The 14,085-nt window shown below is 39.0% G+C and overlaps 1 protein-coding gene across 3 annotated transcripts in view; it reads right to left on the bottom strand.

Annotated features, from left to right (window-relative positions):
* Positions 1–14,085, bottom strand: part of PARD3B (par-3 family cell polarity regulator beta) — a 432,753-nt gene that overhangs the window by 85,212 nt on the left and 333,456 nt on the right. The window lies entirely within an intron of this gene.

The raw sequence follows: 14,085 nt of genomic DNA, 5'->3' as shown, positions 1-14,085 counted from the left end.
CATGCTTTTATTCATAAAGCAATGGACAATGGCATGGGGAGAAAGTCAACACTGAGGAGCTATATATGAAAACAGAAACTAAAAAACAGTGGTTAGCTTGCATTTCTATCTAAGCCACAAACCATTGCTAGCAAATGAGTAATAATTAGAGAGAAGCTGAAAGTGTGCAAAGCCTTTCCATCCAAGGGTTTGTGACTAAAGATAAAAGAGAGATTATGCAGCACAGAGTGGTGGAGGGAGACAGTCTGCCCATGTCCATGAGTGAAACACCACATTTGTCATTCACATAAAGGAATTTGAGGAAAAGTTATCACTTGGTCCATTCACATAAAAAACAGTCTTTTCAGGTAGCTCATTGTCCATGAGTACACGTACTACAAGGACAGGGATGGATTTCCATTGCAAATAAGGCCTCAGACATCAATGAAGCAGGGAGAGGTCTACGCTGCTGTTTTCCATCTTTTATACATACAGGCACTTCAAGAAAAACCCCCTTGCAGAAGGATTAATATTTTACATGTCCCACATGGGATTATGTCAGAAATGTAAAAATGAAGGCACGATCTTTGTTTAAAAAAAAATCACACAAGTAACTATTAGCTCCTGCACCCAATAACTGTCAGTTTGGTAGTAGTTCTTGTCTTCAATTATCCTGCTGCTCTTATAGTAAAATGCATAAAGCACTCTGAGATTGTTGCTGTCTTCCAGATTAACTCTGAAAAAGTGCCAAATGCTCTTAAAAACATGGGAGAGTGTGGAGGGCTTCACCCTCAATTAGTGACCAAAAAAGCTTAAACACAGACTTCAGTGCAGGAATATATCATGAGGTACAAGTTTCGTGGCCCACACAGGTCCATGTAGGATGATGCAGCCAGAAAAATGGAAGGACACTGCATTTCAAGGAATGGTCTTATCACACGTCACAGCAGAAGGCATGGCACACAGTCCCAAGGAAAGTGACAGCAGTTTCTCAGAAAATGATGAGCCATAATGTTCTTTAGACCAATACATCACCTGTCCCCTAGGTGTTTAAGACCTATTTGAAAGCAAGAGTAGTGCAGCACAGCAGCATCACGTGAATCTTTCTTTCATGTCTGACAGTGAGAGTAATTTGTCCTGCTATCAATGCTGGTATATTCTGCACAACAAAAGCTGGAATTAGGTCACCACAATTTTCTTTTGTTCCTGTGAATAAGCCTAGCTTCTTCAACTTCTTCTGAATACAATCTTCAATCGCTGCTACTATTGTAAGTCGAACCTGCTTAAGAACAATTATTTCCGTTCCATATTATACGGACCAGTCAATACCACGTTATGTGAAATTCTTCATGATCAATGTTTCATCTTTTCAATAAAGCTATTATAATTGCAATAATATTTCGTGTTTCCTTTTCACTCTTCCACATGAATCTATAAAATTTGCTCAGTGATCTTGTTCATTTCAATCCAAATGTTCAAATATAGGGAAATAAACTATCAGATGGCTCGTTTTTCTTTCTATTTACCTGTCTTTCCATGTCTTCTCTTATGCTTTTCATCTTTGAAGATTCTTTGCATTTTTGTGAAGTTTTAAATATCCTCACTGTAGTTCAGCCTCATGTTTTCACACAGTTTTAAAGCAGTCTTTTCTATAGCACACCCCAGTAGGTGCCCAGGAATTCTTTACTGAGGCACAAAAAAATGAATGTGCTTTTCCTTCCATCACTCCTGCAATGCTCTGCCAACCCTGCTAAGCAGACTACTTCTGCTATATCCCACTGTAGTTCTGCACCTCCCTCTGCATTTCTCACTATTTGAAACAGCAGAATCTTTACTCCTCATCACAAAAAAAAAAAAAAAAATAAAAAAAATCTTCCGAATCAACACAACTATCACAGCAACCAGCTTATTGAACAAGCAATTACTACAAGAGAGCCCCATACTTGCAGCACAGGATGGGTCTGGTTAAACAACTGGTGCAAATTTGTGACAAAAGATAAAATGTCACTCAGCACCATGATGCTGGCAGTGAAACCAGAGATGAGGAGAGGCACAGGTCACCATCTGAACAATTTAGTGTAGCACTAAAGTTTCTGCAAGCTTCCTGATGAGGGAAAGGAAAAAGAAAAACTTACACAGAATGAAGGGAAGTTAGTTACATTTCCTTTTGGGTATCCCATATCAATCCTGCTTGCTCTCTTTTGCCATCTGAACACCATGCTCTCCAGTTAAATCACTGCATGACAACTACATCAACTTCCCTTAGCTGTGTTTCTGTAAAAACACAACCTTTGCACACATGCAGCCAGAGGACAGGCAACAGAAGTGCTGTATCAAGAAATGCCCTTTTTGTTTTCCTGTGACCCATCTTTTTCTCAATAGCATCCAAACACATAACATATCCTAATCTTTTCTGTTGCTCTCAAGACACACTAGCTATCACTAGAACCATTCTCTACAACAAATAATTTCAGAAAAAAATTAACAGTTTGATAAAATATATAAACTCAGTATAACTATAGGTAACATTTCCAAAGCATGTTGCATCCTATTTGTAGAAGTCAAATGAAGACAGGATCGTATATACCTAATGTACTTCTGGAAGTGGGACATGATACCTTGAAAACACTTCTCTACACCTCACCTACTCTTCAGTAGCATGCCCCCAGAACTATAACTCAAGGAAATGTTCTCATTTATCCTTCAAACAATCTTCCTGTCTGACATACCCACGTAAATCATATATGGTGATTTCTCATTTACTAAAACATGAAAAGATGCATAAACCTAGAGTGCAGCAGTCATAGAAGGGTTAACAGCCCAAACAGCTCCTTCCAGCTGCAGCTCAGACACACGATTGAGTTACTGTGGCTTAACAAGTTATTGTGTTTCTGCTGAGCTACTGTCAATGACCACATATGTATTCGCCGCCTGTGACAAACACAATGTAAAACGCTTTAGCCTGACATCAGTGACAGAGATACTGACAGGCAAAAGCTGGATTAAAAGACTGCAGCACACGCAGAGCGAGGCAGCTGCAGGAAGGGATACAGACCACCTCAAGAAAACTCCAGAAGAGCTGAGCAGAAGTGACTTTTGGAGCAGACCCAGAAATGCTTTTGGAAATGGAAGGAGAGGGCTAGGAAAAGACGTAAGAGTTACTCCTCAGCTCTTGGCTCACCAGGCAGAATCTGGGTGGGTGGCTGGGTTATGAGTGGGGAACAAGAAAAGGCTGAAGCTTCTAAAACCCATGCTCTAAGTCTGAACAATCAGCAAGATGCTGGATGCAGCCCAACCTGCCATTCTGGGGGCCCAACACCAGCCCTAGCTCAAAAGGAGCTTTGCATAGTGAGTCACAGTCTAACAAGCCGCCACCTTGGACCAGGACAAAACTCAAAGCAGCATGTCCTCCTAGCTCTGCCACCCCCAAGGGAGGGACAGGGCACCTGCTGTCCAACACCTCCTCCCTTGCATTCCTCATGGGCTCTGGGTTGTCCAGTTTCTCCTGACTTTCCAGGGAAAGTGTAAAAGTGATACACCATGTTTATATTTACCATGCACTGACTGTGTGCTTAGTACTGAGCAGAGCATGAAGAATGACATGGTTTGAGCACTAAGGTGCCTAAGTAATCAAACACACAACAGAAAATGCAGTTGCTGACCAAAACAGCATATTTCACAAAGGGACCTTGTTTATACTTCAGATGAATACAGCAACATTTCTTGTATGGTGAATTAAAAGCAGTGGACTTTGTGGAAGCACAAACAGGTACATGAATGAGCAAGATGCTTGCTAATGAAAGATGTTCCCGAGGGAAACGTATGAATAACAAGCAAAGACAAAATGTGTAACAGAAACAGGGCTATACGTCTTTTAGGATAATTTCTATTCTGTTCTCAATAAGAGGAGCAGAATAAGAACAGGTAAGCAAGTGCATACACAGTCAATTTGAGGCATGCCTAAACTCTGAAAAAGGACCTGATCCTTTAAGTCTTCTGAAATACATTGAGATGCTAAACATTCTTCCACTCATTCAGTTGTTCTTGTGAACAACAGAATAAAAGCTGCTGCACTGTTTTTTCCCCACTCATGTGACTCTCCCCAAGATCTACATACTGCAATGATTACCCAATTTACATCTGATTTAATGTCTTAATACTTCAACTGTGATTTTACATAACATTTCTCCTTTTGTCTCTCATTTACCTAATTCATACATATATTGAGTAACGGCTTGTCTAGAGGAAAGCAGCCTTTTTCTGCAGGAGGTCACTTAGATTTCCATTGGGTTTAATGTTTTAATTCCTTTCTAGCTGCTAGCAAAATATATTTTGGTAACTAAAATCTTGTATTTTCATTCATTTACATAATACTGGACTGAACATATCCTGCCTTCAGATATTCATAAGCCATAATCACTGATGGGAATGGGTATATTTCACTTGAATATCTGAAGAGACAATTTCTGTACAGTGCTTTTAATTTTTTTTATTTCATAATTGTTTTTCAGATAGACATGGTCTATAATGACATTAACAATCTTATTCAAATCTGTATCTTTTGTCAGAAAAAGACTAATTTTTATTTTTTCAACCACCACCTATGAAAACTCTAGAGGCAGGCAAGTCTCGTCGCTAAAAAAAAAAAAAAAAAAATCTACCTCTTGCCAGTAAATTGAGGACATCTGATATGGACTCATCAAGACTCAAACAATATCTAATTTAGTATTATCTTTCAGGGTATTCTACTGTGGCATATTTGTTGAAAACATCTTCCCCATAAGCTATGCAAACGTTTCTTCATTCCAGCTCATTCTATTGTGCTGGATTTGAACATCTTCTCCCCCATAATTAGTATCTGTAATTGTAAACAAGAACAGAAACAGTCTCAGAAATAAAAAAAGCAAGCCACAAATTCAAGGGAGTAAGAGACTGTAACTCAGGCTAAACAAGATAGATCTTGTAACAGTATTAACCGGTTCAATGATAAAAAACACCAGAGCTAAACATAAAATACTGCCTGTTCTCAATAACTACCCCATACCCATATAACGCTGAACTGACAAAAGCTGCCTTTGGAGGGTTGTAAGTAAAGAAACGGAGAAAAGAAAAACCTGAGAAGGAGATAGAACTACACTGACCTTAAAATTTAAGATTATGACAAACTGAAGATGAAACATAGCCCTTTCATACCACAAAATGAGGAGTGTGAGCTTTGGATAGACAAGACAGGTCTTAATGTTCTTCCATTTATTTCAGAGGTAACAGGGAGAGATTACCAACTTACACAGGATCCTGCTCTCTGAAGAAAATCCTGGCTCTAATGAGGTCAGTACATTTCCCCCCTTCTCCCCCTCTCCACCCCGTGAACTTCAATAACAACAGGACTTTACCTTTGCTGTTAAATCTGAGGAAGTTTTCTGTCTCTCTTTTGTCTAGATTAGTTGTACACTGAGTAAAATGCAGCAGATTACAGAAAGCCAACTACTGGAAAAGCTAAGCATATTATATTCTGTATTTTACTAAATTATGTAATTTTCTTCACAACTATCCTGAGTTATTTTTTGAAGTGCCAGTATCAGTAAAATTTAGGTTGGAAGGAACTCTCTGAAGGTCACCCCGCTCAAGGCTGACTGCACAGACCAGATCAGGTTGCTCTGTTACCTGTCAACAGGATGTTCCTTGTTTTGTGACAGTGTGGAATAGACAGCAGAATCATTCCTGTTTGTCAAAATTACTTTGGCATCTTTCACCTGAGATGTTCTGATGCCTTAAGAGCTCCAAGCTCCTCCTGTAAAATGGCCTTGAGTGTGCAGGGACTTTGCAGACCACAGCCAAGTTGCAGGCCTAGTTCTCAACACGAATTTAACCACATCCTCAGGCTGCTGCAATTGGTACTTTCCCGTTAAAAAGTAAGGTGGTGCTGTGAACATTATACCTAAGTCCCTTGTGCAAACATTAGCTCATTCTAGAACAAACAGTAATGGAAAGATAATAAAAGTAACAGAATACTCCTAGAAAGCAAGATTTAACTTTGCTTATATTTTAGTCATTGGGAACTTAATGTCTGAAATGGAAACAATACCAATTACAGTCAAAACCACAGATTCACCTCACCAGCCAAGACATCAAGCAAATTATTTCAGATAAATTAATCAGATAAACAGTGAACACGGATAAAGTTACTGCTGTATACCTACAGAAAAACTATGGGGAGACAGAGACATCAATCTATGAATTTATTCATTGCCACTGACTAGCTCAGCTCCAGCAATTCCTGTAGTAGATATCAGTCAAAAATACTGAGGATTGTAACATTGACTGAAGAAAAGTACCAGAGACACTCTAATAACTATGGAGAGACACCACATTGATTTGACACCTCATGAAAACCCAACATCCACAACCGCATGCAGTAACATAGCTCAGAACAGACCCAGGAAGACTAACACTTACTGAGTCCCTGGGGCCTCCTCCTTCAGAACGTGGCTTATTCTTGGAACATCTCCTCCACAGGTACTCACAGCTCCACTTAGCTAGTGAGACCTCCTGAGTTTGCACAACCATCTCTGCAACTGCATTATGCCATCATTTGAATGAAATCCTAGTAGGGGAAGAAGCAAGCCTGGCTCCATCTGATACGATATTCCATGCAGATTTCTTTATTCTACACCTCTGACATTGAACCTGGAACCCATTGAACAGAATCTCTTTGTTCAAGAACAGGAACAGTCTTGATCTGTTGGTTTGGGATTAACATGTTATTTCTAATTAACAGTGCTAGATTAGAAAGCAAAACTCATCTTTGACTGAGCAGACAAAGCTTTAAGACTTTCACGTATTTTGGTTTAAGATCACTATGGAGTATTACACATGCAAACCGATTTCCTGCCCGACTGTCCATCCTCATGAATTGTATTCTCATTTTTTATCCTGTAGGTAAGGGAGTCTGAGAACAGGAATTCTGTGCTGTGGCACTACTTCAAAGTGCATGCCAAAGATTTATGATAGACTGTCATAAATCTCATATAGAAGGGCAAGGAATGAAATGCAGCTTCCAAGTCATTCTTATGCCCTTATTGATTTTGGGGTAGGCAAGAGCTGACCTACATTCAGTACTGCATCGGAGAAATCTCTAGGCCAGATTAGTCTGTCTCCTAGAAAGCACTCTATTACCCAGGTTGTCTAGTACACTGGGCAGCTTCACTTTATTAGTTTGGCCTGTAAAAGTTACTAACAGCAATATTTCTGTTTTACAATGTCATTTTAAAAAACACCAAGTAATAAAACTCTGATATATACAGAAAAAGAATCACACGTTGGCCCATTTATGCAAGAAACAGCCAGGATGTTGCCCCTGAGTTGCTCTGACCTTTTAGGTGGGCAGGTGGCAGAGCTTGTGAAAACTGGTCTCCAGAGCAAAGTGAAACCAGTGCTTCAATGAAGAGCAAAATTTGCTTGGATGAGAATTTGGGTGCTTAAATTTAGAGGGTGCAGCTACGACACCTGGAAAGTGCTGTTTCCATCAGTTTCCAATACCTGGTATAGTACTGTGATAGTTAAAGAAAAAGGCCAATTCCATGTGCCATTCATTTATTCTCAATTCTTCATGTTCTTGAGCTAGGACAATCTGGGATCAACTCTCAGCTTAATGTTGTCTTCAAATGGTCCTCCAGCAGTGGGTTAGCCACATGAAGCAGCTCAAAAATTGCTATTTGGTTCTAAAATGACACATCACAACCTGTGAAAGGTAGGAGAGACCCATCTACCTCAGCTACTTACAACCAAACATTAATCTTTCAGTGTTCTGTGGTAGGCTTTTATTACATGTTCTGGTATGCAGAGCAGCAGCAGATCTAATATGAGAATCATTCAGAATCAATGGGTTGGGATTAATCTGTCCTCCTGTCCAGTGCAAGTGCTGCCACAGTAATAAACAGAAATCTGATAACTTCATACTGTCAGCACAAAATGAAACTATGACCTTGACCTGTGCAACATCATCCAGTAATTTTTTCATAACTTCAACATACCATACTACACAGCTATGATCTAATAAGAATCTAAAAGTAATTAACTGGAATTTTTGAAAACTGAAGCCTTAATCAAATATGTATTCTTATCAGGGTTGCAAGCCAGCAATAAATTGGGACATTTAAAAAACTGGGATCCAATCCAATCCGTGATCTGATCAGGGTTCAATGGTTATAATAAATTGGGATTATTAAAACTGGGATCACATCCAACACTTTGTCTAAACCACAGGACCTAGCTGTGCTGCAAAGTCACGAATACTCAATGAACAGATATACCATGTTGGATTAACCCTTAATAAATAATGATGCATAAGCTCAGAAGTCCCGAAAACATGTGGTTTAGCACAGAGCTTAATGGTGAGAAGAGCAATTACCAACATTTTATCAGAGATCAATATGAACTATAAACAGCCATAATAATGCTTTTAGACTTGGCAAGTGGATAACACAGGCACAATAGCTCCATGGGGTCAGCAACAATGTGTGTGTGTATGAGTGCACTCTAAGATGTACTATGCATTTAAAAAATCATACTTTGATTTTTGTAACAGTCTGAGTTTCAACTTTTGATTCAAAACAATTTGGCTTTTCTACCATACTGCCATGCATGCAGCTATTCTTGTTTTCATTTTTATTTCCAGTAACACACAAATTGTTTGTAATTAAATATAATGAAACAAATGCTGACAGAAATGGAATGGAGTTTCGCTTACAAGTATTCTCTCATATATAAGTGGTCTCTAAATGTTTTTATATCTGTAAGATGCATTCCCTTCGTACAGGGATCTTGCAGCTGCAAAATTAAACCTCAGTTTGCCAAATATCAAAAACATATGTATTGATTTTTTAACTATGGGAACAGGCAACAAGCATCAGAGCTGATAAGAGAGAAATGCTCTTCAGTTGCTGGAAGGTTTTTGAAAAGTAAAGGAAATTCAGTCTTTAATATAAAAACTGAAACCATTTAATTTTACCCAAATTTGAGATTCACTGTAACTTAAGCATTAATTTCAGACATTCCGACAGCAAGGGCCAGATGTTCCTTCTGTTTCTGTAACACTCTACTCAAAAACTTAATACTATTAAAAAAAACCTCCTCAATCAATTCCAATGAGGACTACAAACCCAAGATTTTTAACAAAACAACAAACCGCTACACTCCTACGAACAAGTGCAGAGTATGATTTTTTTTACACTGAGTACCTCCTTCTTCACCAACTCATATGCTACTTTTTAAAATCACCCCATTCTCAACAGGGCACTTCATTTTGTGAAATTTTAGTCTAATGTCAAGGAAATGTTCACCTCTGCTGGAAGAGACACTTTGGTCACAGCAGGAATATTTCAGTAAAATAATCCTAAACAAACAGGAAAAAACAGTTTTCTTTCAATTGATAGTCACTTTATTTGCATTGGAAAGGCAAACAAACTATTATATGTAAAACTCACGTGCCTAATATATTTATCCGGTTTGTTTTACAATGATTTTCATACGTTAAAAAATTAAAAGACAATTCCAAACGAGTGGGAAAAAGATGGAGGAAGAAAAATCTTGCTTTTTTGGAGAAAGTAAAGAGAGGATCTCTTCCAGTGTTTAATAATATAGTGAACATCTTGTCGGTAAAATGATAAATTCTGAGTAATTTACACAGAACACACTAAAAATACAGATTTGAGTCAGCTTGATCAAAATAAACCTCAGACATCGCATTTGCTTTTTCCTTTTATGGGCAGATTCTAGACCTTTGGAGCACATGGTTTATTACAGCCAAACTCTTTGAAGCATGAACAAAATGGTGAGTTTATTTAAAACAGGACCTCAGTCCAATGAACCACTTGACTTGTGTTAGGAAGGATAAACCACCATCTCAGAGAACTATATCGCCAGTTAAGTCAGTCCTCCTGAACTATCTGTATCATGAACTTGTGACTTTCTCCAGTCAAGTTTCAGTAACATTGCATCGCTGTGGCACAAGGAAAGCTAAGGGAGGCAGGGGGAGAAGAAGAAAATAGTGAAATTTAGAGGAGGTGCTGAATTCATATTCAATTGGACACAGATAATGTTATTACTAAAGAAGGAATGCCTAACATCCTATGTTCTTGTTAACCACTTGAAGCTTGCAGAAGTAGCAGTCATATAATACAGTACTGGCTTTGAAAAGAAAGGAGGCCTGGGGCTGAGGTCTGGAACACATTCCTAGCCTGACAGGGACTTTTTAGGAACCTGGACAAGCAGCTGCACTGCCTGCATGTCAGATTCCCACCCCCAGGACACTCTTTTTTTCCTGCCAGATTTTCTCTCTTCTACCTCAACTGTAAGTGCCTGGGGTCAGGCCCAAGCTTCCCTAACGGCAATGAGCACAATGAGACCTTGATCTTGGTGGGGATTGCTAGGGAATATAAGCAGTAAAAAAAAAATTATATCAGCATTTCAGAGCAGGATGTGAAGCTGCTTCAGACAACTGCAGCTACAAGGCAGCAGAGTTGCACTGAAAACTGAGAACAGGACAATGTGGAATGGAAATAGAAATTACTAGGCTAGTGAAATACTAAATTTATTTTCACTTTTTGAGGTTCAAATCTGAAACTTGGCAGTCCACAAAAGGAGTTGCCAGACAAATCTATGCTGAGGACCAATGTGCAAGCAAGTCCTATCCTTTCGGGAAGCATCTGCACTACAGTGAGTGCTGTAAACTCTGTCTGCATACGCCTACTAGCTCTAACACGTTCTGGATGTGCCAGACTTGTTGCACATGCACTGTACAATTCCTTCTCTGTGCAAGCAGGAAATCCAACCTATTCTGAGCATGATGGACTTACGCTCATGCAGCATACCTACGTAAGATCTGATGTTTCCTGCCAGAGTCACTGAGTTTGTACTGCACAGCCAACCCGTAATTGTGCAGTGAACACATCTGATATGTCTGCACATCTGTAAATCTTGTCAAAATTTCCAGAAGAAGGCCGCATCCTTTACAGAAAGCCTATCCCTGTAATTTTGTGAAATATTATTGTACCTATACAATACCAATCAAAAAACCCTGCAAAACTCCAAGAGATGGCCTACTCTTGTAAACTGGAAACGCACTTCCTACTGAAAAATATTTCTCAGCTGAGATCTTGGAACAGTATTCTGTTTTTTGGAGAGCTGCCAAGCATATATTGCATGCAAAACCAACATCCAAACCCATGCGAGGTCCACAGCTGCTAAGATGCTGAAATGCACTTGATCATTAATCCTGTCACACCCAGCCCGAAAATCAACTACTCTGACCTCTTCCACCAGTGTCCAAAATGGACAGCTCGGCCTCTGAAAAAAAAGAGTCAGACGAAGAATCATAGTATCACTTAGTATGACAGATCTTGAACTATATAGGCAGTCAGCATTTAAGAAAACTGAAGTTTAAGCAAAAAACCTGACTAAGATTGTAATAATTGGATTGAGGATCTGAACAAGAAATACTTATACAGATAATTTTGGAAAGGTAAAATTAGGTGCGTGTTTAAGTTAATTCTAGAAAGGTTAAATGTTAGAAAAGCAATTTGTATTTTGTTCAAGCTGTTAAATGCAGGATTTGTTCACATGTATCAGGGGACAAAAGATGCTACATTTCTATCAACAGTTTTTTAGTCTCCTATACTATTAAATTCCTAGTAGTTTTAACCTATACTCATTTAATTCAGCAGGAACAGATCTGAAAATACGCCTATGTTCTAGCAAGCTACAGTGAAGTTTGATTTTATAAATGAGACCAAGTATGCAGGATTGCGGCTAGTGAAGTCATAGAAGTGGAAGATCTATGGTATGGATGTGCCCCAAGGTTTTCTTTGCCAATATGTGCATTAAAATCTTGGACTTGAAATACATTATAGAATTACTAAATCTTGGGACAGAGCTATAAAACTTGTCTTTACTGTCTTACTGAGCATCATCACTAGGTGAACAGTCAACAACTAAGCAAAAGGACTGAATTATCTTCAAGTCAGGTAACATTTCCTTCCACTGATTTTAATTAATTTCCCAAACAGTTCTTAACCACATATGAAAACTAGCTTCCTTATATAATTTTCCTCTAGGAAAGGTAAAAGTCTCTTTAGTTATATGATCAACTCAGGGAGGGTTCAATAGTCAGCTGTAGTCTTATGTGGGCAAACATATACAGCCATGCTCTTACTTCATTCAGAAAGCTGAAGCGAATTGCTTGTTTTTAAAGCATGTGTTGCATTGGTTTGAGGATAACATAGGGAAAATGTCTTTGCTCTTCTTCTGGTTTTTATTTTTATTTTTTGATTTTAATCCCCCAAACATATAAGATATATTACCTGATAAAAAGTGTGATATTTCTATTCTTGTGCATTATAGAAGGAGAATCAAATAAGTGAGTTAAAAATATCATCTTGGTTCATCCACTTCTCAACACACCTGCTGTTCTCCATTTCAGTCACAAACTCTTCCAGGTCAAAACTGAAATCATTACTAGAGAAACCAGAACACTGAAGACATTGAGCTGCCAGTTTCTAATGCAGCTTTACCAAGTTACTGTCAATCAGTGTCTGTATTTTAAAAAAAAAGCATACAATGCTGAAGAAATATTAAGAACAATTATCTTGTGTCCAATTGGAACGTTAGACCTCTAGACAGAAGGGTTCATTCCTTGCAGCCTGCCAACATTTTAGTAAATGACACTGGCCCTTTAACAGATGGGATACATGCTTCTTAGCTTGCCAGGTTCCTAATAAAAGACACTAGCTTCTTTAAAATGAAGGACACATACCTCTCAAATTGCCAGTATCCAAATTGGGAGTCAGCAGTTTAAAATAAAGGCACTCATCAATCTGGCAAAATCAAGGACACGGCACAGAAATTTTAAAACAAATGGTACAAAGTTTCTCCCGACACTACTTAATTTAGATGAACTAAATACTTAAACACTGGCTAAGCATATCCAGTAGCAGCACTGTAGCAACTGGATACCTTACTAGCTTTTAAAACAGTAAATATTAGCAGCAGACTTCAAGGTTTGGGGTTTGGATTTATTTCTTTTCCCCATTAAACCCATTAGCTACCAGTTATACAGCTGTCCATGCACTGCATGACTAAAATGAAAGCAGGGTGTCTTCTCCCTGGGCACTGCCCAGCACCACAAAGGCTGGCCCGTGTGAAAAGACCCTGCCTGCCCAGAAGGAACCATATCTGCTTCCATTCCATCTTCCAGGAGAAGGGTGATCCAGACCTCTGAAAGCTTTCCCCATGCCCTGACAACCCATATTACTACAACTTGGAAAGTTTTACAGTAACTGCTGACACCTCTTGAAAGACAGCAAGTAAGGACTCTAACTTTCCTGATAGCAGTCATCAGAATGAAACAAAGACCTTCTTCAGCATATCATGAAGTACATCTGGATGAGTTGGGAAAAGGTAGAGAGGAGTTCACTGAGCCTTGTCAGCACCCACAAACTGTCCCCAGTTCCTAAAAGGCAGACATGGGGGAAAGCAGAAAACTATAAATTCTCTTTGTCTGGAAAGATAATGAAGTTGCTATGATTGGGCATGAAAAAGGAGTGTTTTATGAATGGGAGAGAGAACTAGGCTTATTCACATCAGTGTTTCCTTTCATTTCAGCCTCAGAGCCTTACCTCAAAAATATGGCATCTCATAGCTGGCACATATCCAGCCTCTTGCCTTGCCTATCTTATCCACCCCACTGCACGCAGACTCCTGCCTCTTCAGATTGATTTTAACAATTTGAACTTGCTTTCTTCCTGGTGTCTCTTGGCATACTCCGCATTTGTTGAGTAGATACTGTTGCAACATGTGGCTAACCAGCAAATGCTGTGCAGAAAAGAACATAGCCAAGTACAAAAACTACCATGTGATGGCACAGCCAACTGAAGCCAAAGAGGCCTGAAGTGCTGGAAGACACAGCAGAGGCTGTCAAGAGAGAAGGGAGGAGGTTCTTACTTTAGAGAAGTAGAGAAAAAAAATTACTAAGTCACCTGGTCTTGGGAATGGACAGAGGTGAAACAGGTTTTGAAGGAACTGATCTTCACCAGCTTGGCAGAAGTTGGG

The sequence above is a fragment of the Tyto alba genome, unplaced genomic scaffold, assembly GCF_018691265.1.
Source record: "Tyto alba isolate M040663 unplaced genomic scaffold, T.alba_DEE_v4.0 Super-Scaffold_7, whole genome shotgun sequence".
In the NCBI taxonomy this organism is placed as follows: domain Eukaryota; kingdom Metazoa; phylum Chordata; class Aves; order Strigiformes; family Tytonidae; genus Tyto; species Tyto alba.
This window is presented reverse-complemented; position numbering and strand designations above follow the sequence as displayed.